We start from the raw sequence: 17,433 nt of genomic DNA on the forward strand, positions 1-17,433 counted from the left end.
CGACACAGAATGACCCAGACCCCAGGGCTGTGTTAATGCAGAACAAGGGGATGTTCAGGTGCCACCCAGCACCTGCCCAGTGCCACGCCCCAAGTCGCACTGGCACTGGGTGGCCTTGGTGGAGCTGAGCCTCTGGCCAAGGCTGGCCCTCTTGGCCCTCCGAGTTCAGGTGAAGGATAAGTGGGTGCGCTGGGGAAGTGGCTGCTAAGGGCACTGGGAGTCCATCCTCGCCTTGCGTGCTGCAGGGCTGCGGGGCCTCCCGGGAGCAGTGTGTAGAGAAGCATTCAGCCCCACCCCACATGAGCCAGTGGCGCTGAGGGGTCTTGTTCCTTGCCGTGGGGGACAGGGTGAGGGGGTGGTAGTGGGAGCATGAACTGCTCTTTCTTGATGCTTCCTTCACTGTCTGCTCCTGGGAGCCGTTCTGGAATTGAGTTCCCCACCAACACATAAACAAATGAAACTGGACATTAATGGGGTGGCAGTGTCACCCCACACATACACAGCACCAGATCCCCTCCAGGGTTGTAGGAACCCAGGATGCTGGTACCCAGGGCTCTGGTGGCTTCCACCAGTCACAGCCACAGGCCACCAATGGCTACTGAGGGATGCCTGGTCAGCCCTGCTGGATGGCTTGATGCAGATGAAAGTCTCCTGGAATCCTATTTTGGAGCAGCTGACATGTTTCATCACTGGGGCTGATGGTGGATTTGAACTCACAACTCTAGAGGGAGTTTGGAAGTCAGTTTTGTGATGGGGATCTGTGACCAGGGTAGTCAGCCAGGGGGACTCAAGCTGCCCACTAAAGCCACAGAGCCATGCAGGGATCCTGTGCTTCCTTCACATGTGGTAGCGAGTCACATGACTCCAATAGCCTCAGCTCAAGTCCTAGCTCCACCTGGTATGGGCTGGGTGGGTGACCACATTGTTGAATCTGTTACACCTCAGTTTTCTCATGCATAAAGTAGTCATCATGACACCAACCTCACATAATAAAGCACCCACCTGGCAAATGTGATTTTCCTTCTCCTGGATTTTAAAATTAATTACAAGAGCTCTAGTGGAGCAATAGGTTAGTGTGTGGTATTTATATAAAATTAATTGCAGTCCAGAAAAACTGTGTCCACTATCATATGCTATCATTAATTCACTCAACAAACATTAACAAGTGCCCAGTATATGCCCAGATACTACTTACAATCAGAGGACAGGTCTGAATTTATAGATAGGGAATATAATTTAGGGCAAGCTCCCAGTCTACAAGGTGACAAGGAACTTGTCATGATCTTCATCTTGAACACAGAAGGTACAATGAGTGTGAGCCAGATCTTTGGTGATGAAAGTTTGGTTTTCTAATCTTGAGACTGAAAGCAGGCAGGTGTGGTGGCCTACACCTAAAGTGCCAGCACTCTAGAGGCTGAAGTAGGATCGCTGCTCATTCAAGGCCAGCCTGAACTACGTAATGGGACTCTATCCTTGGGGGGCGGGAGATAAGAGCAATTTGAAGCAGACTGTACAGGAGTCTCACCAATTTAATATTATCGTGATAATAAAGTAGCAGTGCTTCCCTGTGATTCCAGCACCCTGGCTGGGTGTGGGAAGCATAGATTAATCCCAGCACTCACAAGGCCGAAGCAAGAGAATTGCAGCAAGTTCAAGGCCAGCCTGGGCTCCAAAGTGAGTTCAATGCCAGCCTGAACTACAAAGCATGATCCTGTCTCAAAATAAAAAACAAAGAAAGAAAGAAATGAAAAAACTTTCTGGCACTCTGGGAGGCTGAGGCAGGAGGATATAATTGAGCCCAGCTGGGCAATGTGGCTAACTGTTGATACGCTGTCTCACAATTTAAAGGGGCCAGGTATGCAGCTCCGTGCGAAGCTCTGGATTCAATCCCCAGCCGGAGGGTGAAAAAGGAGACCGGTTCTCTAAGTATGGCTAGTTGGGATGGCTTAGCCTTGCACTGGTGGCCTGAGTAACCTCCTAACATGTCCCCTGCAGCAGGGCAGAGTGGCTGAATCTCTCCAGAGACACGGTGGGCCAGGGCACCGAGGGAGGTGGGTTCAAGTGTCAGCAATGCTACTCACTAGCTGTGTGGCCTGAACAAGTTTCACCTCCGGGACACTGGGTGTCCCTGAGAACAGATAAGGTGGTGTGTGGGAGGCTCTGTCAGCAGCAGAGGGGCTGCCTGGAGGCTGCTCCGAGCTCCGCCCAGCCCACAGACAGGAAACTGAGCTTGGAAAACACACACCTATCAGACCCGAGCTCTTCCTGCTGGAGGGCTCCTCTGCTGCGTAAGTGGGACTGCAAGCTAGTACAATCGCATGGAAATTAAGATGGAGAGACCCCTGGAAACTAACTCATGCAAAATTTTTTGACCCAGCTTCAGTATTCCCCTTCTAGGTAGCATATTTCTGAAAGAGTTAAAGACATCATATTACACAATGTTCATAGCAACACAATGCACAGCAGCTAGATCACCGGGTACGGTGGCACTCACCTGTCATCCAGCACTTGGGAGGCTGAAGCAAGAGGATAACGGCAAGCTTCAGGCCAGCCTGGACCACACAGTGAGTCAAGTGCGGCTTGAACTACGTAGCAGGACCCTCAAAACACAGAACAAAACACAAACAGCTAAGTCTTGGAAGCAGCTTATATGTTCATCAACAGATGAATGGATGAAGAAAGTGTATTAACACACAATGAAGGACTAAGAAGGTTAAACTTGAGTCATTGGTAGGAAAGCAGATGCACATGAAAAGCACAGTGTTTGCCAGGATTTAGCTCAGTGGCCTAAGTGCCTGCCTGGCAAGTGCAAGGTCATGAGTTCAATCCTAGGTACCAAAACCAAAACAAAACAAACAATCCCCCCCCCATGTTAAAATAAATCAGAGGTACAAGCTTCAATATCCCATGGTTTCTCTTATTGAGAAATCCAAATTATAAGTAAATTATAGAGAAAAATAAAAGATGGTGAGGAAGGGGATAAAAAAGAACTAAGGTCATGTATACATACCAACTCCCCACAGTGAATGTAGTCATATACTGCAAACAAGTACTAATAAAAAAAAACAGCATAATCTCTGCAAGAAACATGTACACAAAGAGTTTGTCTATGAGTGTTCACAGTAACCTTATTCATAATAGTCTAGAATTGGAAGCCATCCAAATGTTGGTTAAAAAAGAAATGAAGAAACGTGGTATGTCCATAGAATAGAATACTACTTAGCAATGAAGAGGGATGAACTAGTGATATGCACCACTTGGATGAATCTTGTAAGAATTATGCTAAGGGAAACAAGCCAGTCCAAAAGTTTACATGTTGTCTGACTGTGTATAAATGGAATTCTAGAAAGGCTGCCGGAGACTCAAATGGGGAAGGAGGGAACGGTTGACCTGGAAGCGGCAGCAGGGCATCTTGGGGATGATGAAAATGTTCCCTATCCTGGTTGTGGATTTATCAAAGCTCATCTAATTATATGCTAAAGTGATTAACTATATCAGATATTGTGTCACACAGTCCCGGAGAAAACTCCCTCGCCTGTAGCTGTCTTGGGGGGCAGGCCGGTAAGCACACCAGCATTGCCGCGTGTGCTTGGAGGGTCAGTCAGCATTATGGCCAGTAATGAGCAACTAAGTTATGCTCTGCGAGTTCTAGATGAATTCTGAAAAAAGTGAGTTTTATGGGTAGCAGGAAAGATGAGGGGGGACATAATGATGAACTTCCTGAGAAGGCTCCTGGAAAAAGGGGGCCTGCACGTTCATACTCTTATGAGCCTGTGCACGTGTGTGTGCACGTGTGTGTGTTTTGCGACCAGAGCAAGGGAAGGGGGCACCTGGTATTGCTCCTTTCTCTCTAGTGTTTCAGGAATTGGAAAGACAAATTTTGCTCTGAAACAAGCCTGGGTTCCTCTGGGCTGGGGTCAGAGAAATGGACTCAGGCCCTTTCTCTAGGCGCCTCAGAGGGCAATTAACTGGTGGGGCCATCAGCAAGACCCCAAAGTCTCGCCGGGGAGCCAGATGGGTACTTATGTCCCTGGCTGTGAGCCCCTCCAGACGCTGTACACACTCCTCTCCCCATTAGGGCAGAAGAGTGTCCATCGCCACAGGGGGAGTCTCGCTGTGTGGGCTGCACAGGAAGATGCTTCCAAGGCCTCGGAGGTGCTAAATCATTCATGGGGCAGGGAGCCTGGATGGCAGATTTACTGCGGAGGAAATACTTCAGGGACTTGTGCAAATCAATTTTTTCGGGGCTGGGGATTTAGCTCAGCGACATAAGCCTTGCATGCATGCGGTCATGAGTTCGATCCCCGGTACCGATAAAAAGAGGAAAAAAAAAAAAAAGTAAAAAAAAAATCAATTTCTTCCAGAGACCCCAGCAGCTGGCAGGTGGCCCAGGCACTGAGACTTGGGTGTGTGGTGACTCCATGAAGTGGGGACCTGAGAGTGGGCAGCTCCCCAACTCCAAAACAGAAGACGGAGATGGAAGGCAGCCCAAGGGTTGAGGTCCAAGAGAGGTCAGAGGTCAGGGCAGAGACTCAACACCAGATGACAGGCACGGGGGAGCTCCCAGACCTCCAGCCCTGGGTCCTCTGCCCTCCCATACCAGTGTGTGGTCTCTGTGCCAGCACCAGTGGGGAGGCCTGTGCTTACAGAGTCCGTTGGCCATCAGAGGTCACCACCCAGGCAGGCTCTGCTGGAAGGGGTGTTTCTGGCTGGCTCTGCTCTCTCCCATGTGTCAGCTGGAATGTTAAACACATGTGTGCTGTTGTTTTGAGGAAAATGTGAGCTCCCTGAAGCCTACCCATTTCTGCTTTACTATCCAGAACTCCAGGACTACAGGAGTCCTCTGCTGGGTACCACGTGAGAATTTAGCCAGCTGAGACCTCGGCTGTGCCAAGCCTTTGGTGCACAGTGGGGGTCTCCAAGCTAGCAGAGCCAGCTCTGGAAGTCCAAGTCTATCCAGTTTGTCTGTCTCACGTCTTCACTATGCCTTGGAAAAGAAAAACAAAGGGACGGAGGAAGACAGCAAAGGCATTTTCAGACTTGTACCTAATTGTAGGACTCTCCTCGAGTACTGAAGCTGAGGCCTGGCAGGGAACTGGCTTGTCCAATGCCCCTGGCTAGAAGAACAGGAGGAAAAACGCCTTCCCTTCCTCCCTCCAAGCCCACTGAGGCACGCCTGCCTGCCTTGAAACGACCCAAGACAAAGCCCAGGACGCAGGCACTGCTGAAGAAGCAACACAGGCTGTGAGGAGAGAAACAACAGGGACAGAGCCTGGTGCCTGTTCGGCTGGTTCCTTGCTGTTTCCTGTCACTGTCCCGCAGGGAGATCCCTGGGGTCCCTGGCACGAATGGTCTGGGACCTTTGCTCATGAGAGCACCTTCCTAGAAGGCACAGTATGGCAGTGAAGGACACACCTGTGACCCGGCCCGTGAACTCCTGCTGAAGAGTGGGGTCCCCCAGGAGGGGCCAGGCTCCCACGCCAGGGACCTTCCAGCAGCTACCTGGTCCATGACTCAGACCAAAGGCTGCTCCCTCCCTCAGACTGGGCTCCAGCCGCTGAAGAGGCTTCCTTGCCTGTGTGGCCTCCAGTCCCTAGTAGGTTCCCCCAGGGAAGTCATGTCACCTCTGGTTCCAATTCTTGGTGGAGATTCATGGAGATCAGGGCAAAAAGTGATAAAAGACAGTGGAATTTTTTCTTTTTTCTTTTCTTTTTTCACTATAACGATTGGCACTGGAAAAAGCCTTTTTAACAAATGGTGCTGGAAAAACTGGCTTTGTACAAGCTGAAGATTAAAATTGGACCTATCTCTTTCACCATGTACTAAACTCAATTTGAAATGGATCAAAGATCTAAATATTAAAACAGAAACTTTGAATCTGCTGAAAGAGCCAGGGATTTAGCTCAATGGTGTACTGCCTGCGTGGCAAGCATTAAGTTTTGAGATCTATTCCTGGTAACCCCCAATAAATAAATGAATGAACAAACAAACAAACAAATAAATAATCTGCAGGGAGTTAGAATAGGTAAAATTCTTGAAGACATTGGCATACACAAAGACTTTGTGAATAAAACCCTGATCTCAGAGGAACTATCACAAAGAATCAACAACTGGGATCTCATCTTATTAAAAAGCTTTTTGCACAGCAAGAGAAACCACCGACAGAGTAAAGAGACAACCTATAACATGGGGAAAATGTTTGCCAGCTGTTCCTCAGACAAAGGACTACTATGAAAAACATACAAAGAATTCCAAAAAGTCAGACTTCCCAGATTTAAAGATCCAATCCAAAAATGGGCATCTGACATGAATATACCCTTTTCAGATGAAGAAATACAAACAGCAAATAAATACATGAAAAATGTTCAACATCACTGGTCATTCAAGAGATGCAAATTAAAACAACACTGAGATTCCATCTCACCCCAGAAAGAATGGCTACCATCAATAAATCAAACAATAACAAAGGCTGGATAGGCTGTGGGGAAAAAGGAACCCGTCTCCACTCTTGGAGGAAGTGTAGACTGGTGCAACCACTGTGGAAATCAGTGTGAAGAGTCCTAAAAAACTAGGATTGAGCCAGGAGCGGTGGTGCATGTCTGTAACCCAGCAATTGGGAGGCTGAATGAAGCAGGAGGATTGCTGTGGGTTTGAGGCCAGCCTGGACTATAAAGGGAGTGAGTTCAAGGCCAACCTGAAATGCAGAGTAAAGCCATGTTTCAAAAACAAATGAACGTTTAAACAAAAAAGCTAGGATTGGAGGTATCCTTTGACCCTATTTCACTTCTGCATATCTTCCCAGAAGAACGGAAAACATCACACCACAGTGATGTATGTCCATCCATGTTTATGGCAGCACAATTTGTTTTTTGTTTGTTTGTCTTTTTGAGACAGGGTCTTCCTATACAGGTCAGGCTGGCCTTGAGCTCACTTTGTAGTCCAGGCTGGTCCTGAAATTGCCATGATCCTCCTGCCTCAACCTCCTGAGTGTTGGGAATACAGGCATGTGTACCACACCCGATTTTAGCAGCACAGTTTGTCATAGCCAGATTTTGGAAATACCAAATGCTTATTTGGTATAATGGATAAAGAAGATGCAGTCTTTTTATACAATGGAGTACTACTCAGTCATAAAGCAGGATAAGCTTGAGACATTTATAGGCAAATGGATGCAATTCCTGACCATGCTTATGAATGAAATAAACCAGACACATATAGAAACATTGCACTGTCACCCTAGTGTGAGAAGCTCAAAGAGTAAATAGGATCCAAAAATAAACACTGTACAATAAATACTGTAAAATGGGAAGAAATTGCAAAAGAAAAGAGAAACTGGATGGGGAAAAGGAGAAAAGGAAGGGAAAAGAAAAAGCAAATATATAAAAGATAGTTATGCTAATAATTTCTCTTAGTTCATTTTTTTTTTTTTTTTTTTTGGTCTTTTTCATCGGTACCAGGGATCGAACTCACGACCGCCTGCTTGCAAGGCAGGCGTTTATGCCGCTGAGCTAAATCCCCAGCCCCTCTTAGTTCATTGAAGAGTAAGGTTTGTGCTAATATAGTTGAGACAATTAAATGCTTGTACCTTGTTATTAAGAAAACAAGATTTCATAACAAGATATAGACATAACTTTTAAAGATAACCATATGCAGCTGGGTGTGGCGGCGCATGCGTGTAATCCCAGCAGTAGGGAGGCTGAGGCAGGGGGATAGTTTCAAGTTCTAGACCAGCCTGGGCTACAAAATGAGCTCAAGGTCAGCCTGAACTACAAGACTCTTTCTCAGACAGACAAAAAAAAAAAAAAAAAAAAAAGATAACCATATGCAATGCATTAACTATTGTTACCCTATTATATTGTTTTGAAATTTTGTTATTTTTCTCTTTCAGAAAATTGGGATTTATTTTTAATTAATTCTATGGTTATTATTAGTACATCTTTGCTTTACATGATGAATATTTTCGTCGTGGGGAGTTGATACATATATACGTATGGTTATCTTAGTCCTTTTTATATCTCCTCCCCTCCCTTCAGGGTGGGAAATTTTCATCATCCCTGACCTCCACAGCTCGTGGGCCTCCCCCTCCCGATCCCCCTATTCCTGACTTATCCCTGCAGCCTGGCACCCTCAGCGCAGGAGGGGCTGCCAGGCAGCAGCACGAGCCTCCCACACCCACCCCTGCTTGTGTGTGTCCCCGAGAGGACTGCGGGGTCCCCAAGGTCCTCCCCGGCCTCGGCCCTTCCATGTTTCTCCACTTCTTGCTCCAGGTTCTCTGAGCGCCCGCCCACCCCGTCCACCTGGAGGCCCGGGCGGGCTCCAGATCGGTCCCCCGCGCAGGCTCTGCCGGGATTCCAGGCCCAGTTCGCCTTCCCATTCCCAGGTGCAAAACACTAAGCTCGAAGGACTCGGCGCCCGGCACGGTGAGGCTCCTGGTCCTCTGCTCGCCTTCAGAGGAGTGCAGGGAGCGGACAGAACAGACTTCAGACCCGAAGCTGGGAGCAGGGGGGCGTCCAGGGGCCGCGCGTCTCGGGACGCTGGAACGGAAGGCGCGGCCGGGGGACGGGGCGGGGTGCGCCTCGAGGACGCGCGTCTTCCGCGCGCGGAACACTCCCGCAGGGAAAAGGCGGCTCAGCCCGGAGCGCCGTCGCTCACAAAGGCGGCAGCTTCCCCGGACCGTCAGACCCGACTGCCGGGGGGGAGTCCGGGCCCCGACGCGCGGCGCTTAGCCGCTGACCAGGCGCTCGCGGAAACCCTGCAGGGAGCTTTGATTCCCCTCCCCAGACGGCAGCGGCTCGGAGAGGCCAGGCAGGCGCCCAGCACGCACTTATTAGAAGGTTAACAACGCAGAGTATTGTATTTCGAGGCATTTAGGAACCAACCCTCTGAAGCACCAGAACGTGAAAAAACAGTGTTTTCCTGGTTTGGGGGGCCGAATTATTAAGCTAAAAGCTGCTCTGGATACAGGGAGGGAAGCATGGCCCGTGGCCGAACCACATCTGGGTCGCTGACCTTTGGATAATCCGCTGAAGGCCGCGCGGTCAGTGTTCCCAAAACTACAGACGAGCTAGTCAGAACCTCTGGGTTTTGGGGCCCGAGGCCAGCAGTCCCGGGCCTTGGGCGGAACCCAGGGGCTCCCCGCACGTGGCGCTCGAGGGTGAGGGCGCCGTGCCAGCTGGGTGGGGTAGGAAACCCTGGAGCGACCTCAGGCTGGGCGAGCAGCACGGCGTGGGCAGCAGGCCGGGCCACGCGCGCCTTCTCTCGTGCATCCTCCCCACTCTCCCCAGCAGAAGGCGCGGCCGGTGCTTTAGGATTATTTTATAGACTGAGGCAGATGACGCTGGACGCACCCCGCAGTCCCCGTGGATGAGGGACACTCTAGGTGGGCGCTCAGCCTCGGCCGCGCACAGATCAAACTTCGCCGGGTGTGGCCAGATCCCGCAAGACCGACTCCTAGCGCAGCGACGCGCAACCGCAAGGACAGCGTCTCTCGGCGCGCTCCCTCCTCGCCCTGGTTCTGGGCACGCGCAAGGGGTTGGAATCGCGGGGCCGGGGGTGCCCTCTTCCTGCCTCCCCACTTCTTTACAGCTCGCCGTTTTTTAATCTATTCCTTCAGTTTTTTTTTTTTTTTAACCTTGGTTTTTTTTTGTTGTTGTTGTTATTGTTGTTGTTTTGGGGGTTTTTTGGTATTTGGGATCGAACTCGCGACCTGGCGCTTGCCAGGCAGGCGCTTGTGCCGCTGACCTAAATCCCTGGTGGGTGTTGTTTGTTTTAATCTAATTTCTGCGTTTATTTTAATTGAAAATTCAATATAAGCATATGATACACAACACGAATTCGCTTCGAATAGTCCAGAAGAACGTAAAAACAAAACAAATTCTTTAAAAATCTTTAGTCCTCCGGGCAGCGCCCTTTTATGCATAAGACTTCCCACTTAACCCCCACATCTATTTGTATTCCTACAAAACGGGAGCCTATGTGTCCTTTGAGTTTTTTTCGCTGAACGTAGGGATATTTTCCAGGACAATAACGATCATATATATTTTCCTCATTCTTTTTAAGCGCTGGGTCGATTCCTAAGAGAGGATCGCCTTCCGTTTGTCGGTCTCTCCGTTCTCATTCCGCCTCCCGCGCTCCAGGGCATAGACTCCGGCGGGGTCCTGAGTCCGTGCAGAAAAACCGTACAAGCAAGCGCAGCAACGCACCGCCTTCCGGAAGACGTCAGAAAGCAGTTTGGCTTCTACACTTTAGTGTGGACCCACAAGCATCTAGGTTGTAGAGCAGGGTTCAGTAAGCCAGGAGGGCTAGGCTGAGATGGAACAGCCAGCGTCCCCAGCAACCCGTCCGGCGCGGGGTAGGAGGGGGCAGGACGGGGCCCTGGGATAGGTTGGCTGGCGGGGAGGGACCCCCGCGGGCACAGCGCAGGCCAAGTGCAGGGCCTTGTGCAGTGACCACGCAGGGCCTGCAGTCCTGCAGGGTCGCTGGGCCACCAAGTACACCCATGAGTTCTATACACAACAATGAGAGAAAGTCATTCTATCCATTTTGCAAATAGGGAAACTGAAGCTCAGAGAGGCAGTGTATATGGTAAACATTCATTTCGAACTGTCCAGAAAGACATAAAACAAAAATGTGAGCGGAGCTAAGGAGGGAAACTCGGGGCCCCTTTCGCTTGGGGTTAGTTACAAAGGCTGTAGGGCCAAGAGCCCAGGTGAGAGAGATCACCAGACAGGCCAAGGGCAGAGCAATCGCAGTGATTAGAGTGAGGGGCTCATATCCCAGACAACTGCCCCCAGCCCTGATGCCTGTGGACCCCAGAGGGAGGTGGGGACCAGAACCAATTATTTCTTGCCCCAACATCTTCAGCACAAGAGAGACTTTCACCGAGAAGTCCAGAGGTTGGGGACAGGAGAGCTGCGTGGGGGAGAGGGCTGAGGAAAAGCCCGAGGGGACAGGCTAAGACATTAAAGGCCAGAAAGGACTCTGCCCGAGATTGAAGTGTAAGGTGCAGAATCATCTAGGTGAGGGTACATGCCAGAAAGAAAGCCGGTCCTTCCTAAACCTGGTCGAGTCATGAAACCCAAAGCTGTGCTTCCCAGGGCGCAAAAGTGCGCCACACTACTCTGGCCATATGGGTCGTGGGCGGGAAGAGAGAAGGCCTTGCTAGGAGTGACGCTGCAGCCGGTGGACAGACCCCGGGCTCTGGACCGAGGGTGGGATCCTGCGGCGGCGGGCGAGCTCCACAGGACAGGGGAGTGAGAGCGGAGGTTGGCCGAGCCACCTTTTCCCTTACTTGGGCCCTGAACTGTAAGGGATCCGGGATATCAGATCCCCGGGGGCCGCCCCCTCACGGTCGGGGTCCAGCTCCGGTTACCCGCCGAGCCTGCTCCCTAAAATATGTATGAGACCTTAGCGGGTGCAGTTTCCCTGCCCCTCCCGGAGTCAGGCTGGGGGACTCGGGGTGCTCAAGAAGCTGCGGGGGGAGGAAGCGATGTTGGCTCCCGGGCCTCGGCCGTCTCGCCTTTCAGCAGCGCATTTAAGAAAAGGTAGAAATCGGATCCGTCCCGGCGGCGCCCCCGCCCCATCGGCCCCGACGGCCGGCCGGACAGCGCGGCCCAGCGGCTGGCTCTCCGCGGCGGTGTCCGGTTCTCGACAGCAGGTGAATGGGCCGGGCGGGGCGGGGCGCGCTCCATAAAGGGGCGCAGCAGGCCGCAGGGGCCACTCGCAGCCGGCGTGGCCAGCGCTCCCGAGTACACCGTGCCTACGGCCGCCAGGAGCCGCGTGGGCCCAGGTACGGCGCGGGTGAGAAAGCGGCCCAGAAGGCTCAGGGCGACCGGAGCGGAGAAGGTGACGTGAGCGAGACGGGAGGGGTAAACGCGGGGCCAACCCCACCCCTCGCCGGTCGGGCAACGCCGGGGCCAGCATCTCCGCGCACCGCATCCCCACCGCATCGGGAGAGGGACACAGAGTCCCCGGACGCGTTGGGACCCGAACCAGGACGTTCACTTCTCGAACCGGCTGTCTGCAACACCCAGGAGTCAGCAGGCCCTGCCGGGAGCTGGGCTGGTTGAGGGTTCGTATCTGCATCGTCACCCGTGGGTCCTCGCGGACCAGCGGGCTGGGAGAAACGCTAGATGCCCTCCCTACGCACCCCTTTGCTTCCTCGAGCCCCGGACAAGACGCTAACAGTTCCCAATCTCTGCACCAGGGCCTTTTAGATTTGGTGGAGGCATTGGCTAAACGCTCACCCCCCTCCCCCGCTTTTAGAGATTTCTAGGCCGCCAGACCTGACGGGGTCCATTGGGAGAACTAGGAGCTAAAAGGCAGGAAGGCGGATTAACGTTTTATTTTAATCTGGTTTTGAACTGTGGTTGCCGTCTGGGGCGGCCAGGAGCAGCAGGGACTGGGAAGGGCGCCCAAAGCGACCGCGGGGGCGGGGCGCTCGGGATGCTGGGGAACGAGGAAGGGGCCGAGACAGCGACGACAGTTTGAGGGTACCCTTGCTCCTGCCCGTCCCGGAATGCTCGGGTGCCATCCTAGCCGAGGACGCTGGAGGAGGACCTGACGCGCGAGTGCGCCCAGCCCAGCCGGCCCCGCCCCCTCCCGAGGGAGCCCGTGCCGCAGTAGGGGGAAGGAAGGAGCCCGAGCGGGTCTGGGGGCGGCTCCTCTCCCCTCCCCCTCCCGGACAGGCAGCCTTTGTTCTTGGCGGCGGTGGCCAGACACCTGTGAGGCGGCGGAGCTGGGCAAAGGTGGGTGGGGACCGCTGGTCTTCACTCTGGCCCTGCACTGAGAGGTCCAGGTGCGCCCCCCCGCGAGATCGGTCAGCCGCGCGCCCCGGGAGACTGCGGATATCGGTCCAGGGGCCACACCGTGGTGAGCCCAGCTCCAAATGCACCTCCCCTCCCCCAGCCCAGGCTCGGATTTCCACGCATGTTAACCTACACACACCTCGACTAGCTCCGGGCTCGAAGGTGGCAAGGAGGCAGGGCGTCGAGGCGCACCGCGGTTAGCTGCACTCCGGCCCGGAGGTAGGAGGCGGGGACAGAAGACAGGCGGTGGGACCTCTCCGGGCCAGCCTCAGCCTGGCTGGGGAGCAGGCGGGGCACCCGGCAACCCCGCAGGCTGGGCCGGGCGTGCCCTGCGCGGCGCACCAACCCGAGCCACCGTCAAGGTGAATCATCCCGGACCGCCCCCAGCCCCTCCCCCACCTCACTGCACCTGAGCCAATGGCGCGGCGCTGGGGCGGGCGGGGCCCGGTGGGGGGCGCGGTAAAACCCGCCCCGGGTCGCTGTCTCTGCACTCCTTGGATCCCTGAGTCTCTGCGCCAGAACCCACCGGCCTTTTAGCCTTTGCAGGATCTGGAGGCCGCGGGTGCACCCTGTTCTTTCAACTCCGGGTTCCCGTGTCCCCCGCAGCCCACCCCATCAGTCGAGCGGAGGCGTTTCCTCCTCAGGTGGCCGGGCCCGGCCTTCCCTTGGCAGACCTGTCACCCGACACCCAGGAAGCGCGCGGTCCCATCCCGGCTCCTCTTTGTTCCCCTGCTGGGCTGCGCGATCCGGCGCCACCTCCTCCCGCCCGGTCAGTGGAGGTTTGGGGCGCTGCCCTCAGCCCGGCTGAGTTCCACGCACAGGGCCCGCTCCTTACGAGGCCCCCTTGGCCCTGGTCGTCGCGAGTGGACGCGGCGCGGAGCTGTAGGCGGTCGTGCGCCCAGCCCGGGCCGGCGCAGGTGAGTGCTCGGGGCGGGGCCGGGCGGAGCGGGGCGGGCGAAGAGTTGATGGCGAAGGCCCGGGGCGCAGACGCGGCAGGACTTTGAGGACGACACGGCAGTGAGGGCTTAGGTCCTCCCGGGCCTTCGGGTGGGGTTGCGGGGTCCTGGCTCCGGGAGGGGCGCGTGGCCCGCACCCTGCGCGGTTCCTGGGCCGGGCGGCCGCGCTTCGGGCGCCGGTCGTGTTGGCCGCGGTGCATCCGAGCCGGTGCCCGGCGCCGCCTTCTGAAGAACACCGCTGGTGTGGCGCCACCTTCCGCCGCCCTGGTGGGCGCAGGTGGAAGCGCACGGCTGGAAAGCGGACCACAGGCACCGTCTGGGCCCCCCGAGTGGTTCCCAGGCCCTTGTTCTGGGCACCCCGGGGGTGCGTTACGGCTTCCGAGGCCCTGGGCCGCCCCGCCCAGTCCCTGGAGGCCAACAGGTCCTGAGCCCCAGCATGCGTGGCTGGGAGCTCCGTGACGCGAGACGCCGCCTCTTCCAGCGCTTACCCCTTTGCGGGTGCCAGCGATCACCTGGGGTCCCGGGTCCCGCGCGCCAGGCCCGAGCATCCTCTGGATGCGGGCAGTATGGACACAACCCCAGGGGCCGGGACTGCGCGACTCCGCGGAGCCCTACTGGTTGAGCCTTCGCTTCCCGGTCCTCTGCCCAGGCGCCCTGCCCTGTATTCAGGATCCCTGCTGGGCCAGGGCGTCCGGCGCCTCGCAGCTTTGGGGCTGGTAGCAGGCGGCGCCTTTGGCAGCCTCCCCACCCGCTCCCCGCCGTGTCGGGTGCGGACACCCACTTGGTGCGGCCTCCGCAAAACCGCCCAGTGAAACAAACGTCCGGATCCCCTAACGCTAGCGGGGCAGAGGGCGTCTGCGCTGCGCCCCTGACACTCCGTCGGGTGTGTCAGCGCCGCTGAGCGCATCAGTTGCTGCTTGTCTTCTCAGAGCTCTGGTCGAGGCCAAGCCCCACAGAAATCGGCCCTGGTAGCCTCACTGAGCACTGAACCCGAAGCTCAGCCTCGATGGGCTGCTATGTGCGGGCGAAGGTCTTGGTTCATACCGGGCTGCGGGGAACCTCTGCAACCTCTGCTACTTCTTTCTTAATCCGCTCACGGGACGCCCCTTGAATTCCTCGAGATGGCAGGGAGGAACTTCTGCAGTGGCCTTGTGCAAAGAAGAAAAATTCCTGCGTGCCAACCTCACTTGTGAGAATTTGGTTTCTTTCTCTTCTCCACAAGGCGGGTTAATGGACCCGGAGCTTGCGGAGCCAGGGAAGGCTGCACGCACTGGCCTGTTGGCTGGTGCATCGTGGCCTGCTGGCCCTGAAGAGAGCCCAGCTGTATCCCAGGTCGTTGGGCCACGACTTGGTCGGTTTGTGGGTGATGGGCCCGAACTAGGACTTTCAATTCGTTATGTAAAGACCTAGTAGAACACAAAACTGCTAGCAGAACTGCAGGACTATGTGACATCAACAAAGCCCTGGTCCCCAGGGCCTGTGACACTCACCTCTGCAGAACAGAGCTGAGGGAGCCCGCTCCTTTGCCCCTAACAGCTTAATTCTAGGGCTATCCTAGGAAATGTCTTAGAGTCTAATTTCTAGATATCAGGCTGAAATCAACCCAAATGGAGGTCGCCAGACCTTGTAAAGGATGTGGGGTACACACACCCGGGAACAGCCAGTCCTCCGCACCACTGACACCAGCTCTGATGCTTTTATTGCCAGGAGCTCTGCCTGACCAGGCTGAGGGGCCATCTTCCAGGGCCTGGATGGACTTCTGTGCCTTTGATCTCAAGGTCAGACCTGCGGCCTGTGGGGAGGGCAAAAGAGGCTGCTTTGAGGACTCCCTTCAAACCTTGAGTCTTTTCCTTGACTCCTAAAGCTCTCCTTGTGCTCCCCTCCTCCACCCCAATTTTAGGATAGCAGGGAGACTGTCTCCCTAGGTCCCAGGCTGGTTCACCCTTACCAAGGGCCAAAGTTACTGCTGGCCCCAGGGGTGGATTAGGGCTTGGCGGCGGGTGTGGCCCTGCTAGGGCACTGCGGCACTCCTCTCCTGCGGCATTTGCCTTAGGTGGGGCAGGGCTGCGCAGGGGAGGAGCCTCAGCGGCAGCTTAGAGCTGGAGGCTGCAAGGGATTTGGCTTTGTAAGCTCCTATGCTGCTCTTCATCCTGTCAGTTTCCAAAATGAGGAAAACGGAAGGTATCCAGCGAGATGCCACACCAGTCTGAAGTGGACCTGCTGGACCAGTTTCTATTTGAGGACTCTCTCTTCCTTTATCCCTTCCTGGGAAAGGGACAGCAGGATCCCCTAGTGCAGCTCTGTTTTCAGGTCTCAGACAGGCAGAGACCTCCAGATTGTAAAACTCCTCTATTCTCCCTTTTACAACATGCCCCCCACCCTCCTGAGGAACTCAAAGTTAGGAAGATCTCCACATCTTTCTCTGATTGCATCCTCTTCCCCTGGGGTTGCTTTATCTAGGCTCCTTTTTAAAATGCAGATTTATGGGTGGGCCCACAGATCTACATTTCAAGGGGCTCCTGGATTCCTAAGCTTGGTTGATGACTATTAGCTTCCACCTAATCCATACCTTTTGCAAATAACTCTGCTGCTGGAAGCCTTCATTTTTTCCTTTAGCGGAGTTTGGAGAATTCTAGTGGGGGAAACTGAGGCAGAAGTCCAGGGTATGACTTCCTGTGATGCCAACTGGTCAAGTTGTATATCCCTGGGGAGGTGGGTGGGCAGAAGAGCGGGAGCCCAGCTGAGGACTTGCACCAAAGGTTGGTGAGGAGTCCTGGGAGTGGGTAGCAGGTAAGGTTTTGGCTTAGGTGCTGTCGTGTGATCACTGGGAGAGGGTTCCTGGAAATAACGCCCACAAGTTTACGTCAACCTTGGGCTGGGGTACTTGCCTTTGGACCTGTTCTGGGTGCTTTTCTGGCCACTCTGCTCCCTGGCCTCCAGGCTGGCCTGGGGCAGGCTGAGACTGCAGTGGCTGCCACAGTGCAGAGTCCCCGGCCCTCCTACCCAGGTGCTTGCTCCCAGGAGACCCGTCAGTCCCCAGGGCACAGGCGCCAGAGGCAGGAGCATCCACAGCGACTTCTCTGGCAACCACTGATGCAACCTTTCCACCTTCTCTGGCCTCTGCCTTCCTCTTTGGTCCCCCCTGGCCAGCACCAGCTGCTCCCTTTGCCAGAGGGCAGCATGGCTCCAGCCGCCTCCTTGGGCTTCTTTTACTTGGCTCCTCACCATGGGCCAGCAGTGGAGACTGCCAGCCTGCACAGTCTGCTGATTGGGCTGGCTTGGGGTGGGAGTGGGCTGCAGATTTGGTTTCCCTCCCCTGATGGGGGTAGGGTTGTTTGTGCCACAGAGCAGGTTGGAGACAGGAGTTTATGGAAACCAATGCATCTGAGAGCTGGGAGTGCTGGTGTCTGGGCTCAGAGACCAGCCGTGAGAGGTGTCTTAGATGTCCTCTTGGTCACTGCCTCTTTTTGGCCAGGTAGGCTTGATGCAATGGGAAAGAGGAGGATCTGGCAGCTGCTTTCTCAAGGCTGGAGTGACTGGCAGGAGGGTGGACTGTCCTGGCCTGGCTCTATCCGAGGTCTGGATGAGCATGGAGGGGGGTTGATATAGAAAACACTTTGACTTAGTCTCACCCCATCATCTGCAAAGCCAGATCAACCCTCTCCACCACC

Source organism: Cavia porcellus, unplaced genomic scaffold, assembly GCF_034190915.1.
Source record: "Cavia porcellus strain 051 isolate PalLab524CR breed Dunkin Hartley unplaced genomic scaffold, mCavPor4.1 scaffold_2, whole genome shotgun sequence".
Taxonomy (NCBI): Eukaryota; Metazoa; Chordata; class Mammalia; order Rodentia; family Caviidae; genus Cavia; species Cavia porcellus.